A 10,346-nucleotide genomic window follows, 5' to 3' on the forward strand; every position below is an offset into this window, starting at 1 on the left:
TTCATCCTTTAGTCAGAGTTGACTTTTTGCTCAAATTCGCTCTTTGTTTCATCTTTTCCATCTCTTGACCATAATTTCCTACAAATGAAGAAAACAAAGTAATACTACGAAATAATGCTCGAGTATTCGCTAATTTCAAGGTAATTAGGGCTAGAAACACACGTACATTGCATGTGAATCAATGCCTAAGTCAGTGTCAAGTAAGATGTTGACAATTAAGGGAGTGAGATAGTGGTGACTTACTTATCCCATCTCTATGTTGGGATTGGAGCTTTGTTCATTTCCAATGTGGGAGAGTGTGTACTCTCAAAAGTGACAAATGAGCTTTGCACGTTTTAAAAAATGGAGCAGGAGCGTAAGAGGCGGCCCACCTCTTGTGCGGGTGACCCTTTGGTGAGATGCCGAGGGAGGCTCGGCATCCTTGTTTTGCCTTATTCCTTTTGGCATTTACAGCAAAGATCAAGGTGGTATGAACAGCTTGTCTTACTGAGGGCCTTAGACTACGATAAGGGTGAACGCACCATAGTCCTGTAATCATCAAACACTGTACTTTTTTCTCATCATAGACCAAATGCAGCCTCTCATCATGGTATCAGCATCAGTCTTCGGTAGATAATCAAAGTGGACAGAATATTGCATACCAATAAAGATTAATTACAAAATACCTACCAAATTATGAGTCTATTTTTATTTTCATACCTAACTATTAAATTTTTATATTTGCATACCTTAATTAGGTTTCCTTCCGTTACATCTGGGTACCCTTACTAGGAAAATTCTACCGTACCTACATGTCTGTGAAACAAACATTTACAGATGTTTGGGTACCCTTACTACCGTGTTTCTTAGTGATGTTTGCACCTCTGTACTATGTTCTTCTCTGTGGATGTATTGTTGGTTCTATTTTAGCAATGTTTTTTGGCACTTCAAGGAGTGGCCTTGGCCTGGTCCTCCCTCCTATTTGTACTCTATTTTTTATTACTTTAATAAAATTTCGAATGAGGGAGATGAGTCAGCCCTTATTTCGCTTTCATAAAAAAAAAAAAAATTGTTGTTACTGTGGTAATTAGAGTTATTTTTGCAGTAATTTTAGTTATATTAGAGGTAATTACTCTACCTACGCATGACATTTTTGTTTGGACCCAAAATGAGCATTTTGGCCTGACAAGGCACGTCTTGGAGAAATTGAGCCAATGTCAGTGGCTCAAGCTATATATTGTTGACAAGTTCAAAATATATATTTAGAGGCTAAATAAAGCCTACTATGTAAGCATGGAAGCATGAAAAGTCAACTTTAGCACATTTTCCTACTTCGGCTAGGAGAAACCGAGCTAAACAAGGAAGGAGGGGCGGAAGACTGACCAAATGAAATTCAAATGAGCTAAAACTGTCCAGATTAAATCTAGACATCCCAAGGATCATTTCTTATGAAGAGTGTCAAAGCTAGTTTTGAGTGGAAGGCCTTCAAACAATCAGTCCAATCTTTTGCAGAAGCAAAACTGGAAAACTGGACCTGTAAGAGGTCCAGCAGCGTTTCCGGCCCAACCACTATATTAAAAGCTCTGAAATTTGACCAGGATGATCTACACTTATAGTGGAACATTTCTTATGCAGAGTACCAGAGCTAGTTTTGAGTGTAAGGTCTTCAAACAATCAGTCCAATTTTCTGCAAAAGCAAAACTGGAAAACTGGACCTGTAAGAGGTCCAGCAGCGTTTCCGGCCCAACCAATATATGAAAAGCTCTGAAATTTGACCAGGATGATCTACACTCATAGTGGAACATTTGTTATGAAGAAGTCACGGTCAAATTCGGAATTCTTGATGGAGATATAATTGAAGGAATAAAAGAGCCGAAAGTGCTTCTTTATCTCCAAAATTCATCATTCCTTATCTCCAATTATGCCTCCTTATCTCCGAAATTCATAATTCTTTATCTCCAATTATGCTTCCTTATCTCCAAAATTTATCATTTCTGATCTCCAATTAATGCTCGACTATCATTTGTTTAATGCTAAACACTTTAGCATGGTAGCCTATAAATAGAGGTTACAATGAAACACTTAAACAACACAATTCACTCATCAATACATCTCTAAGATGATCTAAGTCTTTCTAGAGCAAACCTCTCTAAGAGCAACTCCTCTCCTTCTCTTTCTCTTACCGGTGATCACACTCCTAGTCCTAGTCTTCTCAGAAGCCGACTTTCAGTGCCACCAAACCCTCTGTCAACGTACTTCGGTCCTAGTCTCCTCGGGAGCCGATTGTAGTACCACGACCACAACGGTTACGGAACCAGCCAAGAAAGGGTAACGTCCTCGCAAACCAGCCAAGCTAAAGTCACGCTTTAGCAAGTTCTCTCTACTTCCCAGTGGTTCTCGCTCTGCTCGATCTACAACATCGAGTATCGATTGTGATTTTCAAGAAGATTAATTAGCAAAAGTCCTCACCACGAGGCATAAAGAATCCTACGACGAGGTTGGTGCTCTCCTCGTCTACAATCGCTTGAAAGAAGTCAGGTCAAGGGACACCCCCAACGACCGCACCCGAACGGTGTTGGCACGCCCGCGCAGAAAAGAGACTGTTGACCAGCTGCAGCAAAATTGGAGCCAAACAATTTTTACAAGTTTATGAACAAATTATTGTCGATATAGTAACTTTGTTCAATTATATGCAAATGTGTCAAACGAATGTTGGTAACTTTGTTGTCAGTGTCGTAAATTTGGTTCAATTAAATTATAATTTGGGTTAGATATAAAATGAGTGTATGATAAAACTCCCAGTACCATAGACAATCTCCCCTTACCAATAACACCATTAAAAATTTAAAATTCAAAGATATATGTGACCATGGCTTAGAGAAGGGAGTTACACTCCGACAGAGACAAGTTTATTGACGATCTCTAGTTATGAAAATTTAGTTCAGAGATCTGCTAATTAAAAAATTAAGATTGGGTTGTAAGACCTTTTGTACCAATAATGATAATTAATAATCGGTGTGTAAGAAAATGTTGAACTTCTTTTAACTTCATCGGGTTCAGAGATTTTGTTGTCTATGAATAGGAGAACATCTCAAGTGATGAACTGATGATGCAAGGAAGCAATTTCTGAGAATCAAGATCTGGGGAGATAAAGTTTCTATATATAGTAAAGGGATTAGCTACAATTGACAATGCCAATTTGTCTTATGTTGAAGTCAGTACTCAGTTACTTGACCTGTGAACAATTCGACTAAAGCTCCAGAAGTTAATTAGTCATCTACCTTGTTTCGAGAATTGTCATCTTGAGTGAACTAGGATTGACTAGGAGAAGCGACAAATGTCAGAGAACGTTCAAAAACAAAAAATGGTGTCGTGGTCAAAGGGGAACTGTTGCATTGCGTTAGGTTTCATATATGTTCCCTTCCTCGCATTGTAATTTTGTATTCTTTTTTGTTTTAAAAAACTCAACGAAGGTTAATTTGAAGTCAAATACCGTGTCGAGTAAATTTGACCGGCAAAAAAGAGATGCAATATAATCAAATTTTTTTTTTGGAGCAATGGACGATACAGATAAGCAAATCCAACACTACGTATCAAAGAAATCAATAAAACAAACGAAAAAGCAAATCAAACCACTGGGGGTATAATTGGTTGAGGTATCACCCCCCTAATTCATTGACTTTAGATTAATTCAAGCTATATCGGAGTTTTAAAAAGGAACAAGTCAATGAAGAGTGATGATCACTCAATCAAGAATGGGAGTATCGATCTGAGCAGATATAATTGAAAGGAAAATTAAGTGACTTATTTATTAGTACACAAAAAAACTTTAATTAATATCAATATATAGTATAGACTATATAATACATCGATCCAAGAAACCACTGATCGAGATTGCATCCTCAAACGTAGAAATTGTAAATTACTAGTTGAGGAGCTTATTCATATTCAGATATAGCTAGCTAAGCTACATAGTATACCTTGCCCGAAGGATCCTGGCAATCTGTTTTCCTTTTACTGAGCGCGCAACTTATCACATTTGTTGCCTGGTGTGGTGATCCAGACAGATTACCACTTCCCTTAGTGTGTCACCAAGGGTTGTCCTCCTGCACAGGATTAAAGGAGTATTGCTACTCCTGCACAGGAAAAACAAAAACAAAAACAAACAGAGAGAAATACAGAAAGAGAGACCTGAAGGATTGACGGCGAAAACGAGGTCAGGTCGGCGAGAGGAGGAAGACCCACTTGTGGAAACAGAGGGCTCAGCAAAGAGATCAGGGGCTTTGGGAAGCTCGGCTCTGACATGATGGTTTTGCCATTGGAAGTCTCACTGTAGCTATTCCGCAACCCAATGCTATCTGATTAATGCTACCCATCTTGGTTTTCTTTATGAGAGCTTCAGTCTTTGTGGGTTAACGAGTGAGGGTAATTTCTCTCTTCTGCTTTCTTCCTATGTCAGTGTGTATTGTGTTTTAAACAAAAAATAGGATATCTCTATTTGCATTGGTATTTAAAATATACCCATTCATTTCTACTTTTTTGTTGTTGCAAGATCATATATGTGTTTGTCTGTGCGTTCCCTGTGTTTGCAAAGCTTTGATAATTCTGTGGAGTATAAAACTCACATGTGCACTACAAATTATTATGGCACGAAAAATATCATTCAAGCTCTGATCCCCTTGATGAAGCATTCATCTGCAGGAAGCCGTATTGTTAGTATGAGCTCAAGATTGGGAAGACTAAATGGCAAACAAAATGTAAAGAAAAAAAATTGTTTTGCTTTATATTTATTGATTTTCTTTTAGTAAAATTTTGTTTTTTATTTATTTAATGGTTTTTACTTTTATTCTACAGGAAGAGCACATTGAAATTGCCAAAGCCAAGAAAAAAGCAGGAGAAACAGAGTTGTGCTCATATGAGGAACAGCTTCATGCTACGGTATGTTTTCTTAGCAAGTTTTGTTATCTCCTCATTTATCTGTTAATGGTTTCCTCACACTAATTCCCGGAACAGAGTCGGCCAAACAAACTCTCCGGCCAAGTTCCAGAGAGTAGGCAAGCTGATTAATTATATATTCTTTTATAATATGATAGTACGTAACCCAATTGAAAACAGTTATGATTATTCTCACCACCATAGTCAACAATATCGTAACAACCTTTTCAACAATCCACATGACTGACCTTCCTAGCGAGCTAGCTATCCCCGGCCTTCCATCAAAATATAATATCTCTTACACTTTTTAGTTTTTAGTTACACTCATACTCATGATCAATACCTATTTCAATTCCTTATTAATAATAATTAATCAGCTTAGCTTCCACAGCCTAACTAATTAATCACTAAGTACCTCATGATTGAATCTCAAAGCTGCAATATCTCCCCGGCTACCTTCAAAGGCTGTGAATCCAAGAGCTGGTCTGGTTGTCGGAGTGTCCGTGGAAGAGGAGGTGGCAGAACCAGGAATAGGCGGTGGGAGCCAATCCAATGCCCCTCCACCACCAGCTAAGGCTGCAGCGGTACTTGCACTAGGTGTACCAAGTACTCCAGCGTTAACATTAATGCATTGCTGGTGAGGATGATGGTGACTCGATTGTTGTAGCAAGCGGATTTGCCTCTTCAAGAACTTGACATAGCGAATGGCTTCGTCTAACATGGAAGCAGTGTCCATTTTCGTTCCCCCGGGAACAAGTCTTTGCAGGATCCGGATCTTCTCGCTTATCCTCTCGCGCCGGTGACGCGCAGCCACGCTCTGCGGGTCGTCACTGATTCGGACGTTCCTCCTTTTCGGCTTTTCGATTGTGGCAGGATCAATGTCCACTGGTTGCATCGCGGCGATCTTGTACATCATTTCCTTCATAGCTCCCAGCTCCTCTTCCTCTTCCGGCTCCTCTTCATGTTGAATATCTTCTTGATCCATAAAGTTACTATAGTTCCCAGGTAGAACTAGTTGATCATGATGACCAAATTGATCATAATGAAGGTGAGTACTGGATGACGATGGCACTTGATGATGTAGTTAAAGAGGGAAGTTCGGCCAAACTGAATCGTACGAAATTTGGTGATGATGATGGTGGTGGAGCTGGATGGGATCTTCCATTCCCACATGATCGTCGTGATGATCTCCAGCGGCCGAGACGAGGTTGTTTCCCAGCTGATTGTTTAAGTAATTGGTGTGATCCATGCTGATGTATATAGTGATTACTAGCCTTTTATGTTACTCTCTAATTTTACATTGTCGGAACAGATCAAAAGCTTGCAATATATCATACAACAAGAATGCATTCTGTTTAGAAAAACCTTAGATCAAACAACTTGAAAACACACGTGGACGCATTATTGCTAATGTTGCTGTACAAGCCAAGATTCAAGAATCAGTGGTTCAAATAAACAAAGAGGTCTTTCAACACCAGGTTAAAGTAAATGCACTTTTATCATTTGCATCTTTTTCTACAATCTCTTGACATTTCTTTGTAGACTTTCTTTATTATATTTTGTATGCTGATCATTTTGACAATCATCTAAATAATGGTGATTTGGGTGAAGCAAGGAAAGAGCAAAAGTGTAAACTTCAAACATCAAAGACAAGATAATGTTGACTAGCAAGAGACTCCAGTTGCAGGTACATATCATTATATGACAACCTCCTTTCGTCAAAAAACAATGAAAATAGCCTGTTGATATATACTCTGTGAATGTTGTTCTCTTACTGATTCAGAAAGATTACGTCTTTATTGATTTTCTCTATTCATGTTTCAATGGTTATTAATCATTTGTATTCTCTGTGTTTTTGTACAATCTTCTTAGGTTCTTGCTTTTAGTATTTCTGCTTTTCCATTTTTTGTGCATTTTCTGTCTCTTTGTATTGGGAATAATCTGATATAACAGTTTGGGTTTGATAATGGAACTGTTTGGGTTATGTTTATTGAATTTTGGAGTTTGATAATGTAGTAAGAATGGAGCAAGAATCACAGCAGAGAAAGCATGATGACATTGGCATTGAGCCCTTAAATGCTTCTATTCTGTGTGTGAATTATTGTTTGTTTATTGATTTAATTGCATGTTGTTGATCAAGGGTTTTTCCATTGATGTTCTGAATTTTGATATGATCTGTTTGTTTATTGATTTAATTGCATGTTGTATGGGGAACAATTATTGTGGGAAACCATGGTTGACCTGAAGAAGTGTTTGTGTTCGCCGTGCCCAGAATAGCCCAATTGAAATCGGAGAAGCTTATTGAGGAATTGCATTTGCCTAATCTACTAGGACCTATCGAAAAGGAGGAAGGAGGATATCCATTTGATCAAGGTTGAGTTCTTCATTCTGTGTAGATGCTATTATGGAGGTTTAGTTAAGTAAAAGGGTATTGGGTTTGGTTGGATCATGGTAAATGCTGCTAAAGACTATAACTTTAGGGTGTGATTATTCTTTGTATTTACTCCTGGATTTATAATTTGGAGTTTTATTCAATACTAAGTTCTTTGTTCAATTTGGTGATGCAATTTACTTAAAGCTGATAGCTTTTGGGTTTAACTCTGCACGTAGATAAAGAATTACTTCTATGCAGTTAAAACTCTATCAAACATAGCACATGCACACATGATTTCATCTTAGATGCATTACTTATAGTTATACACTGTGTCAGCTTTTTTATTTGAATCCTTTTCTTTTTATTTCTTGAAGCATCCGAACTAAGTTTGAAATTTTGGCCTGGAACAATTTTGAAAGAGTGTGAAGAAATTTTGTGGTGGCTGTGTATGTTTATGTGTTTTTGATTTCGAGCTTTCGGATTTTTGTTGAGTAGTGAGAATCAACATGAGGTTTTATACTGCTGAGATAGTATCTGCTGTTTCACATCCTCACAAGTGCGGGATTGTGAATAGTAAACTTAAGCTGGAAAATGTTCTCATGGATGCTGATGGGCACAAATGGCTATGCTCATTCACTTGCTTCTGTTGCAACTATTGCTGTGGATGCCTTATCAGTTTGGTATGTGATTAATTTCTAAGTACAAGTCTATCTAAAATTTCTGCAGTCTTTCCTCTACCATGTTTAGTAATTGGGTTTAATTTTTGCAGCATGATTATTAATGGTTGGGACCTCATGATTCCTTTAGCCTTCGAGGAGTCTGTCAAATATTGAGGTATATTTTGAAATGGATATACAACTGCTCGGTACTATATATAGCTATTGAAGTTAGGAGAAGTATGAGTCAAGGTTAGCACTACTACAAAGCTTTAAGACGTTGATGTAAATAGTAATATAGGAATTCCGTCAGAAGTTAAGGTTTCCAGTTTTTAAGGTGATGCTAATCTGCATATAATCTTGCAATTTTTACAACTTCATTAGTATTCCCTGTTTCCATTTTAATTTAGGTTGATAAGGTGGTCTGGGTTGGAGCTTTTTCACTGTTTTGTTTGTTTGGACTTTGGAAATTGATATTGACTCTTACTTTACGCAATTGACTTGAAACTCTTTTACTATAATTTTATAAATGTATATCACTTCTCTGGTGAAGTCCTAAACAATATAGGATCAGATATTCCTCTATTTTCTGGGTTCCATTTTCGTTTATTTACTTGGGTTTTCTTGACCAAGCAGAATTCAGTACGTTTGCACATTGCTTATTGCTTCTAAGTTTTTGTTTTTGTTGAGAACTGGAGATGACTTGGTTGAATTGATTAGGTTCTTTAGTTGACTTAAAAATAAAAATTGTAACTTTAATATTGGACTAAAGAGGGAACTTCATCCTTCAAGAAGATTAGGGGTAATTGATCAAATACTTTTGAACAAGTTCTAATTTATAGTCCTAGATTTAAAAGGGGTTAAAGTTTATTGAAAAAGGTAGTAATTTATCAAAATATCAAATTTTATCGGATCAAGTTAACTCTGTAGATTTTAATTAATATATGTATGATAATAGATAATGATCAATCCTGAAGTCTAATGTGATTTTTTTTTTTTTTTGACAAGACCTAAAGATACAAGGAACTGCTTAATTTTTGTTCTTTCTTAAGCTAACGGAAGTAAAGATATGGATTATTTTCTATGCCATTTGATCTCTATTGATTTCAAATCTTATTATGAATTCCCACATAGTCTAAAGTTCAAGCATTATAAAGTTGTCATGATTTGAAGAAAAAATGTGCCATTTTGCATCAGGAAAGTTCTCTGTTTTGACTCTGTTAAAATTGTAAGTGTTAACCATGGCAGGGAAAGCTCAACACCGGCAGAAATGATGGTTTGGCCATTGATCGTGGTAATGAGGAGGAAGTGATAGTTCTGAACTTCATGAAGAAGTCAAGGAAGTGATTCATCTGAAGATGAGGTCTGCTTTCTTCTTCTTCTTTTTTCTTAATATTTTTTATGATAGTATAGTTATCTTAATGCATTTGAGAACATTTCCCCTCATTTTTTTGTTTTTAACAGGTTGCTACTCAAAATGCAATTGGTGATGTTCCATTGCAATGGTATCGGGATGAGAATCATATTGGTTATGATCTTACAGGGAAGAAGATTAAAAAAAAGGAAAGTGAAGAGAAATTCCAATCCTTTCTTGCTAGAGCTGATGATTCCAAAAATTGGTGGGTTTTACATAGGGCTTATGGTACATAGGCTGATGCATACATTCTATTGTGTAGCAGCCGTCCATTTTGGCCTCGGAACTGAGTTTGGCATTGTATTAGGTAACTTGCATTCCCCGAGTAGATAAATCAGACCTTCATATCATGTAACAAGCACAATAGAGGCTCTATAGATAGTTTTGCAAAGGGATTCTTTTTAGATGAAGCTTACACAAAACTTGAGTGCTTATCTGCTTTAGTATAATGCCCTTTTGTTTCCGTCATTTGTTCGTTTAGAAATTCGAACGCTAGCGATCGCATCTCTCTTGAATTAAGGTAAAGAGAAGTCTGTCTGCACCAGTCTTTGTAATCTCTATAGTCAGATGTGGTATTAACAAACCCGCAGCATCGCGCGCGGGGGTGTGTACCTAGTTCTAACTATAATACTAAAGCGCAAACCAGATGAGGACAAACGAAATGAACAGTGTACTTTCGGTTTTGCCCCCGTCTTTTCTGGGCGTTTTACACTCTTGCCCCTAGCTGCTTTGCTGTCTGTATCGGACACCTGTTAATCTTCGAGAGAGATTTCTGAAGAGTCTGACAGGAGAGAATGGAGAAAAGTCAGCAAAAACCGCATAGGAATGGCAGGACCGCAACTGAAGGGAAAAACCAAGGGCGAAACTGTCATTACACTGTCGTGGGGAACAGTCCGCAACAATATAGGACGCTTAATATATAGTAAATGTGTTTTGTCCAAACGCCCTTCGGACCATTATTACATAAGAATATTCAACTTCAGGTTAT

General features: G+C 37.4%; 1 long non-coding RNA gene and 1 pseudogene across 3 annotated transcripts; one reads left to right on the plus strand and one right to left on the minus strand.

Moving 5' to 3' along the window:
* Positions 1 to 4,134: 4,134 nt before the first annotated feature.
* LOC133734457 (uncharacterized) lies at positions 4,135 to 9,967 on the plus strand. 3 transcript variants are annotated; one of them, XR_009858313.1, is made up of 10 exons: positions 4,135 to 4,404; positions 4,681 to 4,736; positions 4,834 to 4,917; positions 6,227 to 6,398; positions 6,526 to 6,601; positions 7,187 to 7,287; positions 7,784 to 7,968; positions 8,058 to 8,122; positions 9,193 to 9,307; positions 9,409 to 9,966. It is a non-coding gene; the product is annotated as an uncharacterized LOC133734457 (long non-coding RNA). The 3 variants fall into 3 exon arrangements; XR_009858314.1 differs by lacking the exon at positions 4,135 to 4,404 and having other exon boundaries at positions 4,541 to 4,736; positions 7,192 to 7,287; positions 9,409 to 9,967; XR_009858311.1 differs by lacking the exon at positions 4,135 to 4,404 and having other exon boundaries at positions 4,541 to 4,736; positions 9,409 to 9,965.
* LOC133735925 (transcription factor HEC3-like) lies at positions 5,127 to 6,146 on the minus strand (annotated as a pseudogene).
* Positions 9,968 to 10,346: the final 379 nt, after the last annotated feature.

This window comes from Rosa rugosa, chromosome 1 (assembly GCF_958449725.1).
Source record: "Rosa rugosa chromosome 1, drRosRugo1.1, whole genome shotgun sequence".
In the NCBI taxonomy this organism is placed as follows: Eukaryota; Viridiplantae; Streptophyta; class Magnoliopsida; order Rosales; family Rosaceae; genus Rosa; species Rosa rugosa.